Source organism: Canis aureus, chromosome 24, assembly GCF_053574225.1.
Source record: "Canis aureus isolate CA01 chromosome 24, VMU_Caureus_v.1.0, whole genome shotgun sequence".
NCBI classification, from domain to species: Eukaryota; Metazoa; Chordata; class Mammalia; order Carnivora; family Canidae; genus Canis; species Canis aureus.
This window is the reverse complement of record NC_135634.1, coordinates 24,483,255-24,500,686: the sequence shown is the minus strand read 5'-3', so window position 1 is coordinate 24,500,686 and position 17,432 is coordinate 24,483,255. Positions and strand designations below refer to the sequence as shown.

The following is a 17,432-nucleotide window of genomic DNA, read 5'->3' as shown; positions in this document are numbered from 1 at the left end:
TTCTCCCTCTGCCCCTCCTCCCCCTCTCTCACTCAAATAAATAAATAAATAAATAAATAAATAAATAAATAAATATTTAAAAAAAAGTCTTAGGACTCATATTGCCTATGGAAAGCCTCCAGATTTGTTTCATTTCTCTCACTGTGAATAGATTAATTGAGAATACCTTATTTGAAAACCTCTTACTTTCCAGTCTAAACATTCCTTGTGATAATAGAGTGAATGCCACCTGATTTGCGCATGCCTGTGTCAGCTCAGCTCTTGTCTGAGTGCCTTTCCTCCTCTGCTGTGCGGCCTGCAGCCTAAGTCTAATGACCCAGCAGGCCTCCACCTTTTCTCAGCCTTCCTTTTTCATTATCAGTTATATCAGGGAGCTAAATGGCATTTTGTACTTAATTGTCTAAATGAATCTCCTCATATTTACCAATAAACCCTTTTAATATCTTATCTTCTCATTCTTCCAAGAAAACTCACTCCTTATTTTTCAATGGTTCCCTTAATCTCTCAGGCTGCCAAAAATGCACATTTTGTAAAATATTCGCCTTGAGATATGAGGCAACTACTTTAAAAAGCATATTTAACAAAGGAAAAAAATCAAAAGAACCAGTATATTTATGCTTTTAACCTCTAAAGTGTTTAATGGTAAAGGTCTCGTTCATATATTTCTCAATGTTCTAGCTACTTCAATAATATCCTAATGTATGTTGCTGAATATCACATTATGTGATTTTTGTGTGATCATTTTTGTATTCCAACATTAATGCTACTGTTAATTATGGATTTATTTGTACTCATAAGCACTTTCACTGCTTGGCTAAGAAGGCTTTTGTGAGCTGGTTTGATTCCTAACGACCATATCTAAAAATTGGGACTAGGAGTCAATTTTTCCTAGAAAAATAATTAATGATTTTCTGTAACTTGTTTTCCTAAGACAAAATCAGGTTGAGAAATGAAAACTCTGGACCTAAACCATTATGAGGTAATGTGAACCACATCAACCAGGCTATTAATAAGGTGAAGTTACTGCTCTCTTCGGAAATTGAATGTGTATCAAATCAGCATGCTATATGGAATTCACCTCTGAATTTAAGGGACTTATAAATTTATTTCAACAATTTTTAGAAAACTCAAAGCTATAAAAACAAAACAAAACAAAAAACAACAACACAACAAACCAAAGCTGGGGATGCCTGAGACAGGGAGAAAGTGATCTTTAGTAGGCAAAAAAGCATAAAATTCAGGTAGAACAACAACAAAAAAACCCCCAAAAACCAAAGACAAATAAACGATATACTGGCACAGATATCAAATGGGAGCAATAAAATCTCTGCCTTTTTGAAAGTGCTTACAATTCTGCATTTTTTTCCCCTGAAAAAAGTCCTAGTCTGATTCATCTATATATGCTAAAAACCATTTTGTTCTTCTTCAGTTACCTTATAAGCATCTACTGGAATTACTGAATGGGAATGTTTCATAGGGAGTATTACAAGGGCCTCAAATTAGCATGTGTGTGAGTGATTGAATAATGTCACCAACAACTGCCAAAACAGCCATAAAACCTATGGGGTTTGGCTCGACTTCACAATAAATAAAGATAAATTGGAAAAATTCCTCTAAACTATTCCTTAGTGTGAGAAAAATGCTATGTCAAAATTTCAATTTAGATGAGACCAGAACTAAATTAAATACCTGGGAATTGGTCCTGTTCCCAAGGCTACCGAAACTCCAAGTTTCTAACAATATTCTCGTACTGCAATATAGAAGGAGGCATGCAGGAAATGGGCTGTCTGTCCCTTGTTGAGGAAAATTGACCTGCTAAAGGTTATGTACTCTCAAGGAATTGCTCCATTTCTTGGTAATGCTATTAAATAATAAAAGGGAAAGGGACCATATAAGATATTGTCTTGGTTTAAAGTTTAAAAGAGAAAAATATTAAGAGGATCAAAAATGTGGCTTTGGTCTAGAATGAAAGAAATGAAGAGAATATGACAAAGTCATATGTGAACATAATAATAATAATAATTACTGAGAGCTTAGACATTTACTGAGAGCTTAGAATATCTATTCTAAGATATATTCGTGTATTAGTTTATTAGATCCTCATTTTATGTAGAAAAAAATTAGGCTTATTTACAAATGAGAAAAATGATGGTCAGAAAGGTTAAGAAATTTGGCTAAGGGAGCGCCTGGCTAGCTCAGTTGGAAGAGCATGAGACTCTTGATCTTGGGGTCATGAGTTTGAGCCCCATGTGTAGAGATTACTTAAACAAACAAACAAACAAACAAACTTAAAAAAATTTTGCCTGAGATCATCTAGTAAAAGAGTGGCTGGGATATTATAAGTACTCCATAAATGTCAGCAGTTATGTGATGGGAGAAAAAAAAAACTTGAACCCAGATGTATTTATTAGAAATCCTTTAAGAGAATTTGGTATAGGGAATTTGGTGCTTATAGTAGTATATAATTATTACAAAAGACTTGGAAAATTTAGGAAGGTGGAAAGAAGGAGGGAAAATCACTTTGGGTTTACCACCCCAAATCATTTACTGTTAATAAGCCAGAGGAAGACACTGCATGGTATCACTTACATGTGTAACCTTAAAAAAAGTCAGATTCATAGAAACAGAGAGTAGAAAAGTGATGGCTAGGACCTGGGGGTGGGGGAAATAAGGGAGAGATTGGTAAAAGGGCACCCACTTTAGTTATAAGATGGATAAGATCTGAGGATCACATGGTGACTATAGTTGGTAACACTGTCTTGTATAATTGAAATTTGCCAAGAGTGTTGAACTTAAATGTTCTCACCCCAACCACCCAAAAAGGTAAATAGGTGAGGTGATGGATGTATTAATAAACTTGATAGAGGGAACTCCTTCACAATGTGTATATATATCAAATCATCATGCTATATACTTTAAATATGTTACAATTTTATTTGCCAGTTATGCCTCAATAAAGCTGAAAACAGGGTCAATCTTTGTTCATATTTTCTTTTCTGTTTTTGTGTTTGTATTTAGAGCCTACTTGTTCTTTTGAATGTAACATTGAAATTTTCCATGTTATCTTAAAGTGTTATTTTAAATGGGCCATAATTTTTCCTTATTCTTCCTTTAGCTTGTTTGTATTATTACAGCATTACTACTATAAATGATATGTAATGAACATTTTTGTGAATAAATATTTTCTGAATCTATAATTTTCTGTAGTTGAGATTCCAAGAGCTAAAAGTAGTGCATTGCAGGGCCAGAACCTTGTAAGTGAACAGTCTTCACACATTACTTAGTTAGAAGACACTAAAAACTCTGTCCTTCTTTTCAGAGGAAGTCAAAGAATTTGGAGGAGCCAAGAGGACTTTAATGGCCATAAAAATCCACTCTCTGCTTTACTGAAAAAACTGAGACCATCTCTCACACCACCAAATTGCCAAAGCATCAACACTTCTTATGTGCTCTCCTGTTAGATGGAATGAACAATCTGTCCACCCATATGAAGCCATCCTTTGCATTCATGCATGGAATCCCATCTTTTCTTTTCTGCTTAAGAACACAGCTGTAGTACGTATGCCATCTTTCCCTGCATCCTTATTTTTGGTCTTTCTACAGAGCCATTCCATCTTGTAAACCAAAATTTTGCAATCTCCTTTTCTTGAAAAGCAAACCTTCTTTGACCCACACCCTCCAGCTTCTATCTGGTTCATCGACTGCATTTTCTAGTAGGATTTATGAAGGCGTTGTTTGGACTCACTGTGTCCATTGTCTCCTCCCGTTGTCTCTTGAATCCATGCCTTTCGTTCATTTGTTCAACATGGTCTTGGGGATCTGGACACATAGCACATGCTTGACACAATGATCAGTTACCTTTGGAAACTGGCAAGAATTTTGTTTGGGAGAGTCTCTCCACAAAGAAATAGCTTTTGTTTAGACTCAGAATAAGAGGGATGTGAGGTGAAAAGTGAAGGTAGGGTAGGGAATGACAAAAGGAACTATAACCAAGGAAATGATTTTGGAGTTCACTGTCAGAGAAGAGAAAATGGGTTCTGAGGCATGTGAGTCTAATTGTGAGCACAAAGTACTTTTGTGGTCACCTGGAAAGTTTATTCTAAGATTCATACTTCACTGGTACATCCAGGAAAGCGGGAATCATGAAGAAAGATACAGGTCCTGGAAAAATTCTGAAGTGCTGAAAGTCCCTTGCTTGAGTAATTGAAAGCTAAACTGGACCAAGCACTATGAAATATAATTTGGCCCTCTTCTCCAGGGAATGGAGAAAATGATCTAATAGGTCTTTTCCATCTCTGCTTTCAGTGACCTCTGGCTGTTAACATCACTTTTCCTCGTTATGTCAAAATGAATTGCCTATTTACCACTGAACTCTAGAAAGCATTTTTTTCTCCCTAGGTAAGACAACAACCTAGCATTTGTACATGCACTTCATTTCAACTTAATCAATGTGCCAAGGAGTCATTTTAAAATGGGTAATATTATTTCCAGGAAATTTTGCTTACTTGCTGGGTGTATGGTTCCGCTTCACTGTTAAGCCAGAGCTCCCCCAAATTTTAGAAGAAATTCCCAAGCGAATGTACAATATATTTGCAAAATGGGAAGCAAAATGAAGTGATATGGCCTTTAAATTGCCAATAACCTCCATAGCAGGGTCATTTATTAGTACTGGAATCTGCTCAGGCTGGTTTTTGCCATGACAATAAAACCTGAAAAATAGTGATGCAGGATGACTGCATTTATATTCTACAGTATTGCATAAATTTCTCTTTTTTGGGCAGGCAGGAGGAAAAGAAATTATTTAAATTTCTTACCAGGCAGTAAATAAATGGTATTTCTTGGAGATGTTTTATATGCATATAACACACACATACACACCCACACGTAGTTACATATGTCTATATATCTCTCTGTCACTAAGTAAGTGAAAGGTGTCTCATTTGTAATTTATAAAAAAAAATCATTGTTTCCTTCACAGTCTTGATTAAATGAGGCAATAAATCATATGTCTAAAACATGCCAGGCATCTGCCAAGGCAAAAGTTGGCTCAGAAAGTGACGAGTACAGAATTGTGGAGCAGTAGGAGTTTTATAGTCTGTCACGGGCATGACACGTAATGATAAAGGGTAGCATTATGTCTCCTCTACTGATAGTCCAGCCACATATTTTCTACTGTAATTCTTTTGTTTGGCCCTCTTTATCTTCATTTAAATGGGCTGCATCTCCTTGAGCTGCAGCAAAGACGTATATTTTCCTTGCTAATGATGTGTCTCCCATGGTTCCAGGATTATTTTCACACTTGATGAAGTTCATCTATGGAGGGGGCCATGGGCAGTCAGTGTGCTGCAAATGGAGACAGACACAACGTTGGTTTTTCTACTCTCTGTGGACAGACAAGCCCAGCATTGCTAGAGAGATTTGTTTTTCCCAGTTACCTTATAAAGATCATTTTGCCTATAAATTCTGCCTGTCTCTCAAAATTTGTGTTACACCAAATCCCTGTTTTTGAAACTGAGGCAACGCTTCCTGGTTTCTATTAAGTGAAGAATAAACAAATGCAAATTAAAAGCTATTAAAAATTTAATTACTTAAGTTAAAAATTAGCAAGTTATGATCAATGCTAGAAAGACAATGCCTCTCTTTGAATAATCCATGAACAAATAAAATGTAATAGAAATGTGGTGAGAGACAGCAACACAGTGAATGGTGGGAAACACAGGATTCAGTACTCAGAGTTTGGTAGTTTACTGATCCAGCAGGGATACAATAAATTTTCACGTGGGAAGATAGTATCTCAAAATCCTGGTTCACTTATTTAAAGCCTTTGATATAGATGGTATCAAGATTCTGAAAGGGAACTTGAATTGGATGAGTAAAGTTTATATAGATGAAGACGAGGAAGGAAAGGTGAAGTCTTGTGAGTGAAATTCTAGAAAGGTGGGGAATAAGCAGTCTTGAGATGGTCTTTATTATAAAAACACAGTGAAAAATGAAACAACTGACCGAACAACCAACCAAACAACAATCTCTGGATAGCCCCTAATTCAAAAAACCACTATGCAATTATGTGAATCCAAGAAAACCAAAAACATTAAAACAAGCCATGTTCTCCATCTCCTCTTTTTTCCTTCTACTGACTACAATTTCCTAAATGTTTTCACTTTTCCATTGATATTTTTGGGATCTAGGTAATACATGTACAGGTGAACTATTTAATACAAAGGGGAATATATTGAAAAATAAGCCCGCCTCATGCCTTCCCTATTCCATTTTTTCTTACCAGAACTAACCCCTTTGACCAGTTTTTTATCTATATGTTTAGGATATTTTAGTCATCTAGAATTATATATATATATATATATAATTTTTGTATTATTACATTTATGCATATAAATGTACATATGAATAAATTTCTACCATAATCTTTTAAACTCTAAGGAGATTTCTTTTGAAAACCTGGCACTCTATTATACTATTGGCCAGAGAAATGTCCTTCATATATTTATGCTCATTTTGTACTTAAGATATAATTTCTTCTTTCACCATATGGTTGGGGTGAATTTTCATGAAATTTAACTAAAAATAATGACTAGAAGGATCATGAAATGTCTCAGATGGTTCTGATATTGTCAAGTTGTCCTAGGAGCGACATCAACATGGAAAAGCCAAACCTGTCTATGGCACCTGGAACTTTGCCAAGTAGGCCCTATGATCTTTGGATCAAAATCCTGTGGACAGAAGCTTGCCAAGATTTCTAACAAAAAAGAACTCTTAGTAAAATGTCGAGTAAATACCAATATAGCAGAACCCAAAGTGCCTTTTTATTTCTTAAGTCCAGGGCTAAATCTGAATGGAGACAAAAAAGGCAAGTCACATAGTATTGATTTCAAATACTTATGGCCATGTTCTATGAAATGACTTGTTCTGAAAGATGCCTACAAGTTATAGTGGGCAGTTTTTCTCTGAAAATAAGTTTTGAATAAACCTTAGGGTCACAATTAGATATTAATTTCTTTTGACAAGGAATGCTTATTTAAAATAGTTCAAGCAAAAGGTGTGTTTCATGGGATCCCAAAGCAGGAAGGGTAACCGAGTTGTCCTAAAATTCATCTTCATTTTATAGGTTTGAAAACTAGGGACTATGGAAGATAAACAATTGGCCGAGGGTTGTAGGGCTCTAGTTCACGTCAAAGTCTGAATACCTCTTAGACACGTTGTGGCAAAATAAATCAACATAAGGACAAAATATGGAAAACAAATTCCCTTGGTGAAAACACGTTTATTGGCTAAACTCATTGTATTTCTCCGAAATATAATGAGTGACACTTCTCAAGTTCCTGCATTTTAATATAGTGTTTTACAAGGAGCACAAAAGTCACTCTTAACTTTCTTCTTTGCTCCATATACTTGCCTCTACTTAAGAGCTGTCCTGGTTCACAATTGTTGAGCCATTTGCATTTTATACTGTTGTTGCTTTAATGTCTCCCATTCCTAACTAGTCAGTGAATACTAGCCAATGCCTGGCACATAGTAGGCATTCTGAGGATAGTTAATTGAAGTATAATTGACTCAGAGTAGCCCCTTTTACATTGGAGAGGTAAAGCTTTTTCTTTTTTTTTTCTTCTTCTTCTTTTATGGCAGTTAAGATGTGGAAAGATACTGTGATTTGAAAGGAGATACAATGATTAGAGACAATGATTAGATTAGTATTTCTAGAGTCAGTTCCTTGTTAATTAGGCATTAGTTTGAGAAGCAGTCTAGGGTGAGATTGTGGTAGTGTCAGGTTAAATAAGGAATTTATCTAGTGGCTAGTAGGAAACCAGAAATGAGTTCTTAGCAAAATGATTTGATAGTACTACACATAAAAGGTGATAAGAACTTAAATTAGGGTGGTAACATTTTGAAGGAAGAATCAACAAATGTAACGAATATTTGCTAATGAAAGGATCCATCTTTATTATTTTTAGAAAGGTTAATGAGGCCCACAGAAAGCGAGAAACTTGTCTGTAATTGCAGAACTGGGATTTTAATCAATTTTCTTATCTAGTTACCTCAGTGTTAAATTGAAGAGTCTGAGATAGTCCCCCTTCTAGAATAAGGTCCTCATCCTTGCTCTATGAACTGAAATAGCACTGACTAGAGAAGAGTGCTCCTTTTACTGTGTTAATTTTGTCTCCCTCTGCGCATCTTTGAGAACAAATGAGTTCTGGCACCAAAACAAAACAACTTGTGTCCAAGTCAGGATACTTGAGACTAGGCAATTCCACTGTATTTCTCATTCTTGGATAAGCCATGGTCATTGGACAATATGTATATACCCAAATATATTCCTTCTATCCTCTCTCCATCCCTCAGCTGCTTAATGCATGTAGTCACTTGTTTTTTTCCTACTTTTGAATACTTCTCTTCCACAGATCTTTCACCAGTATCTCCAGAGCCTTTGCTCTATCATAAATACATTCCTATATTTTCAACTTTGTAAGAAACCTCTTTCACCTCTCTCTCTTTCTCTTTCTCCTGTCTCTCTCTTTCAGAGGACACAACCCACAACCACCATTGAAGACTTCCTCTGAGGAAACCACTCAGATCTTCCAAATTCCACATCTTAGAACCAACAAGGAAGCATCCTTTCTGCTGCTTTCAAGTGATTTTTCTTCCAGTCATGCCTTCTCCAGCTCAGGCTGCTACAACCAGACACCATTGATTGGGTGGCTTAAACAGCAGGAGTTTATTTCTCAAAGTTCTGGAGGCTGGAAAGTTCAAGATCAAGTGGGCTAGCCAATTCTATTCCTGCTGTGGCTCTTCACTTGGCTTGCAGGTAGCTACTTTCTCACTGTGTCCTCACATGGCAGAGAGAAAGTGCTGGTCTCTCTTCCTCTTCTTATAAGGACACTAACCCCATAATGGGAATTCCACACTTGTAAACTAATCTAAATCTAATTACCTCTTAAAGGCCTCACCTCTAATGCCATCATATAGGGGGTTAGGGTTTCATCATATGAATTTTGGGAGGGCACAAACATTCAGTCCATAACAGATCATAAACCAGACCAAACTAAACAAGTCATCTGGCATCGATACTCAGCTATATTAGGTCCTATTTATTTCCATCACTGTTATTTATCACTTTATGGGTTTCTCCTTCTTCTCAATTGAGGATTTTGGAGCCAGAATAATTTCAAAATCTGCCTAGATAATCTTACATCTTACATCATCTTACAACTTTGTTTCCTTAACTTAGATAACCCTAACTTTCATTGGGCTTCAGTCATCTATTCTCAGGACAGTACCTTGTGTCCGACCCTCACCCTAAACTGCCTCTTTCTGTTCCTTGACTTTCTACTTTCATCCCATTGTGTTCTCCATTGTTTTCCCGCCCAAAGGTTCTCTCCTGGTCCTCTCTCCTTTTCTATCCAACATAAATTCTATGGTTTAATATCTGAACCAAAATGATGGATTCTTTTGACTCTCACATTTCCTCTATACCCACTTGGCCAGACTTCATCTCTGAATCATATTATTGTGTGTTGTGTTATCCCTAAACTCAAGCAGCAAGGTTCATGTTGAAGAAAATACAATATCTGTGCATATGGGCATCACTGCAAATTGACATGCTTCAATCTCACTCAGATGGGCCCTGGGAACCAGGATTCAGCTCCCTTGTTTTTGGTGAGCACATCTCCAGTTCCCTTTGATGAATCACCTTCACCTATCCCCTTCAGCTTCTATTCAGTTACTTCTCTTCACTCTGTAAGTCAAAGATTTTGACTCATGGTTTTCAGTGAAGTTTAAATTAATTTCAGCTTCTCATTAGACTGTGAGCTTCTTGTTCATTTTTAAATCCTTCGTAAAGTGCATGGCGTGTCTTAGACACTCAATAAACATTGAATGAATAAATTTACCTTTTCCCTATCCACAAAATAATTGCCATGCACACTCAAATCTATTTAGCTTCAGAGGATGTGTTTTACTGCCTTGTAGGACCAATCTATTTGCCTGTTCCCTAGACTCTAGCTCTTGTTGGCTTCTTTGGGACCTGTTCCATTAGTATTGCTTCACTCCTATATATTCAAATTCTTCCTCTATTGGCTGCTTTTCTTTATCTATAAACACTTTCAAGTCTGTCTAATACTAGATAAACTAATGAAAATATTCCTTTATAGGGGATTAGGGCTCCAACAAAATGAATTTCTCTTTAGCTAATACAAAATGTTGTACTTTTGATCATCTCTAAAATCATTGCAAAGATGAATTTTACTCCTTCAAGTGCCATGATCTGGTTTCCACCTCTATCTCTGTTTGGAATCTGCTATTCAATGATCTCTAATTGCTAAAGAAAACACACATTTTAAAGTCCTTGCTTCACTGAACCTTACCACTTCTTCTGAAACTTCTTCCTTGGCTTTTATGACTTTATGTTTTAAATCACTTCTCAGTTTCCAGATAGGCTCCTCTTCATCCTGTAAATGCTGATATTCCCCCAGAGACCTTTTCTTGGTCCTCTATTCTCACTCATCTCCCTGGTGATTTCACCTTTCCTCAAACTGTATTGAGAACTTAAGTCTTCAAATGACATCATGTTGCCTGCAGGAAGTAAGGCACAAATATGAGTTTTGCTTTAAAACACAAGACCAAATGACCACTGGTTTTGAGATGATCTATTTCAAGCATTTCCTAGTGCTTTTGGCATTTGGGGCTTGATAAGCCTTTGTAATGGGGCTGTTGTGAATGCTTAGTAACACCACTGGTCTTTACTCAGTAGATGCCAGCAGTATGCCCAGTGTTGTGATAACTAAAATTGTCTCCAGAAATTGTCAAATGTCTCTTATGGGGCAAAATTGCCCTTGGTTGAGAACCACTGATCAATCTAGTGGCTAATAACAATGAAAAGAGGAATGATTAGTTAACTGTATTGTAAGGTTCTTGAAATGAGCTCTAATTTCAAACTAATCTGATCATGTTTTGAATAAGATCATTATGTCTTGAGATCTGCACTTCTAACTCCTACCATGTCCATTGACTTTGCTACTTAGTAGAGTAATTTGGCAATGTTCCTGGAAATTTGTTCCCCTCCGCCCCCTTTGTTCTGTTATTTACTTTCTGTGGAATATAGGTTGAACAGCAGTAGCAATGGTAGGAAACCTTAACAGCAACCTAGAATGCAAGGTCTTTGTGGGGGAAGAAGTGGGGATTATTGACAGATAACTAATCATGAAAGAAGGAAAATGAAATTTTTCTGAGGAACAATTCAAACTGCATCTAATTCACTTTTTGGCAAGTTACTGAAACTTGCAATAGCTTGGTCTCTTTATGCACTAAATTCAGCTAATATGAAAATAGAAATTACCTGAGTAAAATTTTGAACTTTCATTACTTTTCATTTATACTCTTTTTATATTAAGTAAAATTTAAGTTTTTCCATATTAGCAGGCTGTCTGTATCCACTGAGAATGTGCCCTTCTAGAACACCTTGACAAAAGGACCTCTCTATCTGTTTCAAGTTTGCTCTTTGGTTAAGCAGTCATTGAGCATAGGAACATGCCCATGACTTTTTTGGAAAGAATTGATGTCTTTAGAGTGAAAACTTAAATAAAATGCAAAACAAGAACAAAAGAATCTCAGCCAAATATTTTTTATGTTAAAGAATCTTATAAATTGGATGCAAGACAGCCATTTTCCTTCCATGACACGATGCCTAACTAGATTAACCAAGTACCTAAAATAGGAGAGAAGAGAAATATTGTACCCATTAGACCACAAAGAGAATGGCAACAATTATATACTACTTGAAATTTGACTGAAATACTACATTTTATAAATCTCTAGGAAAGGGTGATATAGATATGGACAAAAGGGAAACATTCACATTTGAGAAATCTTTCGAGCTTTCCATTTGTAAAGGATTTATGTTTTCTGAGGTTTCTTAAAACAGCTCAGTTGCCGTGGCTGGCAGACAGCCAGCTGATTAGAGAGAATTGGAGTTCAGTTTTTTTTTTTTTTTTTTTTTCCCATTAGTGTCTGTAGTTTGCCCTATTTTGGAGTAACTGGCTTTTTCTTCCTAGAGAATTCAAGGCACGCAATTCTCCATTTCCATTCAACTATGAAACTGTTAACTGGGCAGTAGGGGAACAAGGTTTCCCTTAAATGATTCTGACATTCTTCAGAAGCAAGACCATTGATCACCTTTAATCTTAATGGATTGGAACTAATTTCTGAAGACCTAAAGTTTCCTCAGCTGGAAAGGAAATAAATTATAAGAAACACCAACAAAAACGCACATACAGTAAACATAAGCTCCAGAGAGTAAAAGTCATGTCTTAACCAAACAGATGATCAGTAATGATTAATGCCTTCCGCATAAATTTCTCCCTGGAAAACTATTTAGAAATTCCTTGTATGTAGCACTCACTGAATTCAACCTTAAGAAGATATCCTCTTTCCTATCACTCTGTTCTCTAAGTCCGCTTTATTTTTTGGATGAACTCTTATGGCCTCCTGACATACATTTTCATTTGTGGTTATTATCTCTCTAATAGGATCTAAGTTTCATCACAACAGGGATTTTGTTTTTCTTTACTGCTGCATAGAATAGTTCTTGTCACAGAGTAGGTACTTAATAGCCATAACATGAATCAAATCCTAATTAGCAGGTCTATGTTTATCTTTTTAAGATACAATCCCATTTTCTCTTGAGTTTGCTACTGGATCATTCATATTCAGCCTAGTGTTACTACATTACTGCCTTTGGCAATTATAGGTGAATTTACCATCTTTAAAATTAGAGACAGAAGAATGCAAATTTCTGTACTCCAAGTAGAGCTAAACTCAAACTATCCTTCTAAGATAGTTGTGTATTCAGTGGAATCCCCTCAATATCTCCTATGGCTATTTATTCAATTATTAAAGCTATGATCAAGCATCTAGAATTTCCAGCTTTGAAATGTTACCCTTTTCTCTTTCATTATTGATGAGTTCCTTTGCATATAATAGGAAATCATTATTTCCCCCTTGCCTTCTGATTTTAGGTTGAATAAATCTAGTTTAAATAAGGTAATGAATAGAGAAATATTTTGAAATGTATAAGATATTCTGAAGTTTTAAATCTTTCTGCAAAGCTGTTTCTGACTCAGCTGATTTTTGCATATTTGTTTTCAGGCAAATTATTATGACCTTATTATGTCTTTTTATCTGTCATTACCTCATCTTGTATTTTATTTAATTAATTTCTATCCTTTGCAATAGGAAAAAAACTAAGAATAACATATTTCCAGAACTCACCTAGTGGAAGAATCTTTCTCTGTTCTCCATTTTTTAAAATACCATTTACCTGTCAATGAAGACATATAGTAAATATGTACTTATGGAAGGTACTAGCATCAGCAAGAAAGTTATGGGATCTGCCAAAGAAGTACTCATCTCAGCTTGTTTTTCCTTCTTAGGAAAAGGATTTCTTTTGATTTTGTCCTAGAGTTCAGAAGGAATGTGATTAAGAATGTGTGTCCTCTTAAATAAGAAGTACACACACACATGCATACACAGAGAGGAATATTACACAGCCATAAAAAGATGAGATCAAGTCATTTGCAAAAACATGGGTAGACCTAGATCACTGTTTTTATAAGTAGCAAACAAGCACTTCATCTAAACTGTGAATCAATAAATTATAGATATAATTTCTAGTGGTTCTCATTGGGGAGAAGTGTGGGAAAACGTGGTGAATTTTAGAATTCCCTGGAAGTTTTTCCAACTATGCAATCCCTTTATCCATTATCATATGACTTTTAGACAACTCCACTAGATGGCTGGTGTAGACAGAATAATGGCCTCCAGAAGATGTTCACATCTTAACTTTCAAGCTCTGTGAATGTGTTAACTTGCATGGCAAAATGAAGTTTGTAAGATATGATTAATTTAAGAAACGTGATGGGGAGCTATCTTGGATTATCCAGGTGGGCTCACTGTCATTGAGGTTAATTACAAAGGGGAGACAGAGGCAAGAGAGTCGACAAATTTGGAGATGCTATACTGCTGGCTTTAAAGATGGAAGAAAGAGTCATGGGCATTGGTATGCAGATTGTTTCTGGAAACCTGAAAAGTCAAAGACAGAGATTCTCTCCTAGAGTTTCCAGAGGGAATTTAGCTGTATGAACATATCTTGGACTTCTGATCACCAGAACTGTAAGGTAATAAATTTGTATCATTTTAGGAAATTAAATTTATGGTAATTTGTTACAGCAGTAATAGGAAACTAATATAGTGGTGTTTACTGGCATGTGAGGTTTGGAAAAAATTCTTTTTTTTTTTTTAAGATTTTATTTATTTATTCATGAGAGACACAGAGAGAGGCAGAGACATAGGTGGAGGGAGAAGCAGGATCCCTGAGGGGAGAAGCAGGGTCCCAGGACCCTGGAATCACCACCTGAGCCAAAGGCAGATGCTTACCCACTGAGCCACCCAGGTGTCCCTAAACTTATATCTTAAAATCAGTGCTGATTGTCTTATGTATAAAATCTTAAAAAATGGAGACCTAGGTTTATATTGCTCAAAAGAAAATACTAAAAAAATTACTAAAAGCATATTTATTACAGAAATTTTTTAAAAAACTTTCATTGTATGAGAAGTAATAGGTTGCTTGCAAACTCTTCTAGTGATCTGATTTCCACAATTTCATTCATTTCCTATGTTTCAGAAGTACATCCATAATTTGTCACAATGTATGAGGAATCATGATAAGTAAATACTTAGGAGCATCAAAATACAATTCTTCTTAATACTGTATTCATTTCTTAGGTGATTGTGAAATATACATTCTCTCACATGCTAAGTAAACAGATGATTGCTAAGGGATACTTTTCAGATGATTCCAACTTCTTTTGTCACTTGATGTTGTGAGATGGTAAACACAGTAAAGCTGATTTTTTCAAAGAAAGAACTTGGTCTGAATGGACCAGCCCCCAAGAAGAAATAGGGCTGGCTATATAAATCTCTCTGTAAAATAGAGCAGAAAATGCATCATGAGAGGTGATCATTTTCATGATCAGACTCCAAGGAAAATTACTAGCTAGGGTCTTGGGATCCCTGGCTGGCGCAGCGGTTTGGTGCTTGCCTTTGGCCCAGGGCGCGATCCCGGAGATCCGGGATCGAGTCCCATGTCGGGCTCCCGGTGCATGGAGCCTGCTTCTCCCTCTGCTTCTCCCTCTGCCTATGTCTCTCTCTCTGTGTGACTATCATAAACAAATAAAAATTAAAAAAAAAAAAAAAGAAAGAAAATTACTAGGGTCTTATCAAATCCACATACACTTCCGTATGTAGTGTTTTTAAATGGCAGTTTTGTCAAAAATTATGCAGAAACATTCTTCATATAGTTGGTCCTTATTTCTGACCTCAATGAAAACTGAGAACATACCATCTAATTATGATTCTGTGCTATTATTTCTATATGAGACTAAGTAATGAGAGTCCAGCTATGTAGATCCAAAGGCGCAAGAAAGAACTGTTGTCATTTGTCTTTGCTCTTAAGAAATGGCACCTTGCTGGGCACTGAGGAGTGTTTGATGGGATGAGCACTGGGTATTATACTATATGTTGGCAAATTGAACTTCAGTAAAAACAAAACAAAACAGAAATGGCACCTTGCAAATATACAAGGTACAACCTTTGAATATTTTGCAAGGTAAATATTATTATCCCTTATTTTTAACAGGTGAAGAAACTGACCCAAAGAGACAGAGCTGGTATTTGAACCCAGATCCATCTGACAATAAAGCCCATGCTTTTTCTAGACTTGATACATAGTAATCTTTTAGGAAAAAGCAGGACAATATGTTCCCTTGTCAAATATCAGTTGCCTCAATTAAGTTTTGGATAAGGTGAATTGAAGCTGAATCCAAGTATTATGATAGTTTAAAGGGAGACCTAGGAATAAAAGAGTCCTGGAGCCTACCTATTCCATTGTATATTATTCTGGAAAACAATTTACCAACTAGGTTCTAGCTGATTCAGCTCACCTCTAGAATATGATAATAAGACAAATACTTTCAATTTCTCTTATGAAGGAAGCATGCAGTTGTTTAATCTAAAATCTGATTCTTATTACTTGGGTATAACTTAAGAAGGAGTTTGACAACATAGTTTGATGTTAATTACACAGAGAATTTCGTATGCTAAAAGTCCCTTTCTCTGATTCTTAGAAGCTTTTTAAAGAATGACCTGGAATATAAGGACTTTGGAATATGATCAGAAATTACAAGAATAGTTGGATGGTCTACTGAGTCAAGTGATGACAATAAATAAAAGATGATAAATTGCGGAAAAATTATTTTTTACTTAGATCACTAAATTTATACAATTTCTGCAAGTACAGTTGTACAACCATAATTATTCCTAAACTTTGCATATTTCTCAGAAAGACTCAGCCATGAGCTTTAAATGATAGGACAACTGGCATCCAGGACTGTCCTTGATTTTTGTTTTAATTGGCTTGATGAAGTCATGGCTTTTTGATAAAGAGGTAGGTGATAATTTGAATTCAAGTACCTAAGAAGATCTACTAATGTTTTCTAAAATGTAACCGTACCATGTTGAAGGTCAGGTTCCTCTATGCTGGAGATAAGTGTTACTATTAACGCACTGCTAAGCACAAACATGATGCTCACTTCATTGCACAACATTGCACAAACTCCACATAATGCCTGCATCTGCACCCCATTAAATCTACCCACAGAATATCCACCTGTGAACCAAGAGTTTCTTTCCTCCCTAAATCTAGGATTTTTTAGTCTTTAAGCTAACACTTTAGGATGGGCAGAACTAGTGTCATAAGCCCCACAACGACAAAAATATGATCTTTCACTTTGTAGTGTTCATGACTTTGTGTTATCTCCTCCCTTTGAATGTAAGCACAACCTGTGATTTGTCTCTACCAAGGCTATGGCAAAGGTGACCCATCATCACACTGTGATTAGGTGGCTTTCTAAGAGGCTTCATCTTAGTAGACTTGAGAGAGAGATTCCTGGCTGGCTTGATGGAGCAAATAACCATGTTGAGAAAGCAAATATGGCAAGAAACTTTAGGCAGCTTCTAGGAACTATGATCGCCTTCAGCTGATGGCCAGTAAAAAGCAGGGGCCCTAAGGTTTGCAGCTAGAAGGAAGTGGATTCTATCAACTACCTGAGTGACCTTGGAAGCAGATTCCTCTCCAGTCAGCCCTCCAGATAGGAATCTAAAGTGCCTGATGCCTCCTTTGACTGTAGCCTTGTGAGACCCTGAGCACAGAACCCAACTGAGCTGTGCCCAGACTCCTGACTCATGGGAACTCTGACATAATTAATGTGTGTCGTTTTAAGCAGCTCTGTTTGTAATTTGTTATACAATGATAAAGACTGATACAAAAGTTTTTTTTTTTTTTAATATCAAGAATTTAATATTCTTTA

General features: G+C 36.1%; 1 protein-coding gene and 1 long non-coding RNA gene across 4 annotated transcripts in view; one reads left to right on the top strand and one right to left on the bottom strand.

Moving 5' to 3' along the window:
• LOC144295906 (uncharacterized) overlaps positions 1–12,272 on the top strand; it is a 31,460-nt gene extending 19,188 nt beyond the window's left edge. Inside the window, exons 2-4 of one of the 3 annotated variants that reach the window (XR_013363026.1) lie at positions 3,320–3,559; positions 8,535–8,818; positions 12,063–12,272. This is a non-coding gene — a long non-coding RNA (uncharacterized LOC144295906). Of the gene's footprint in view, positions 1–3,319; positions 3,560–4,305; positions 4,399–5,285; positions 5,604–8,534; positions 8,819–12,062 lie in introns of those variants that run through there. The other 2 variants (XR_013363024.1, XR_013363025.1) reach the window with 2 other exon arrangements.
• Positions 1–17,432, bottom strand: part of GALNTL6 (polypeptide N-acetylgalactosaminyltransferase like 6) — a 1,162,298-nt gene that overhangs the window by 222,300 nt on the left and 922,566 nt on the right. The gene's annotated exons all lie outside the window — the stretch shown is intronic.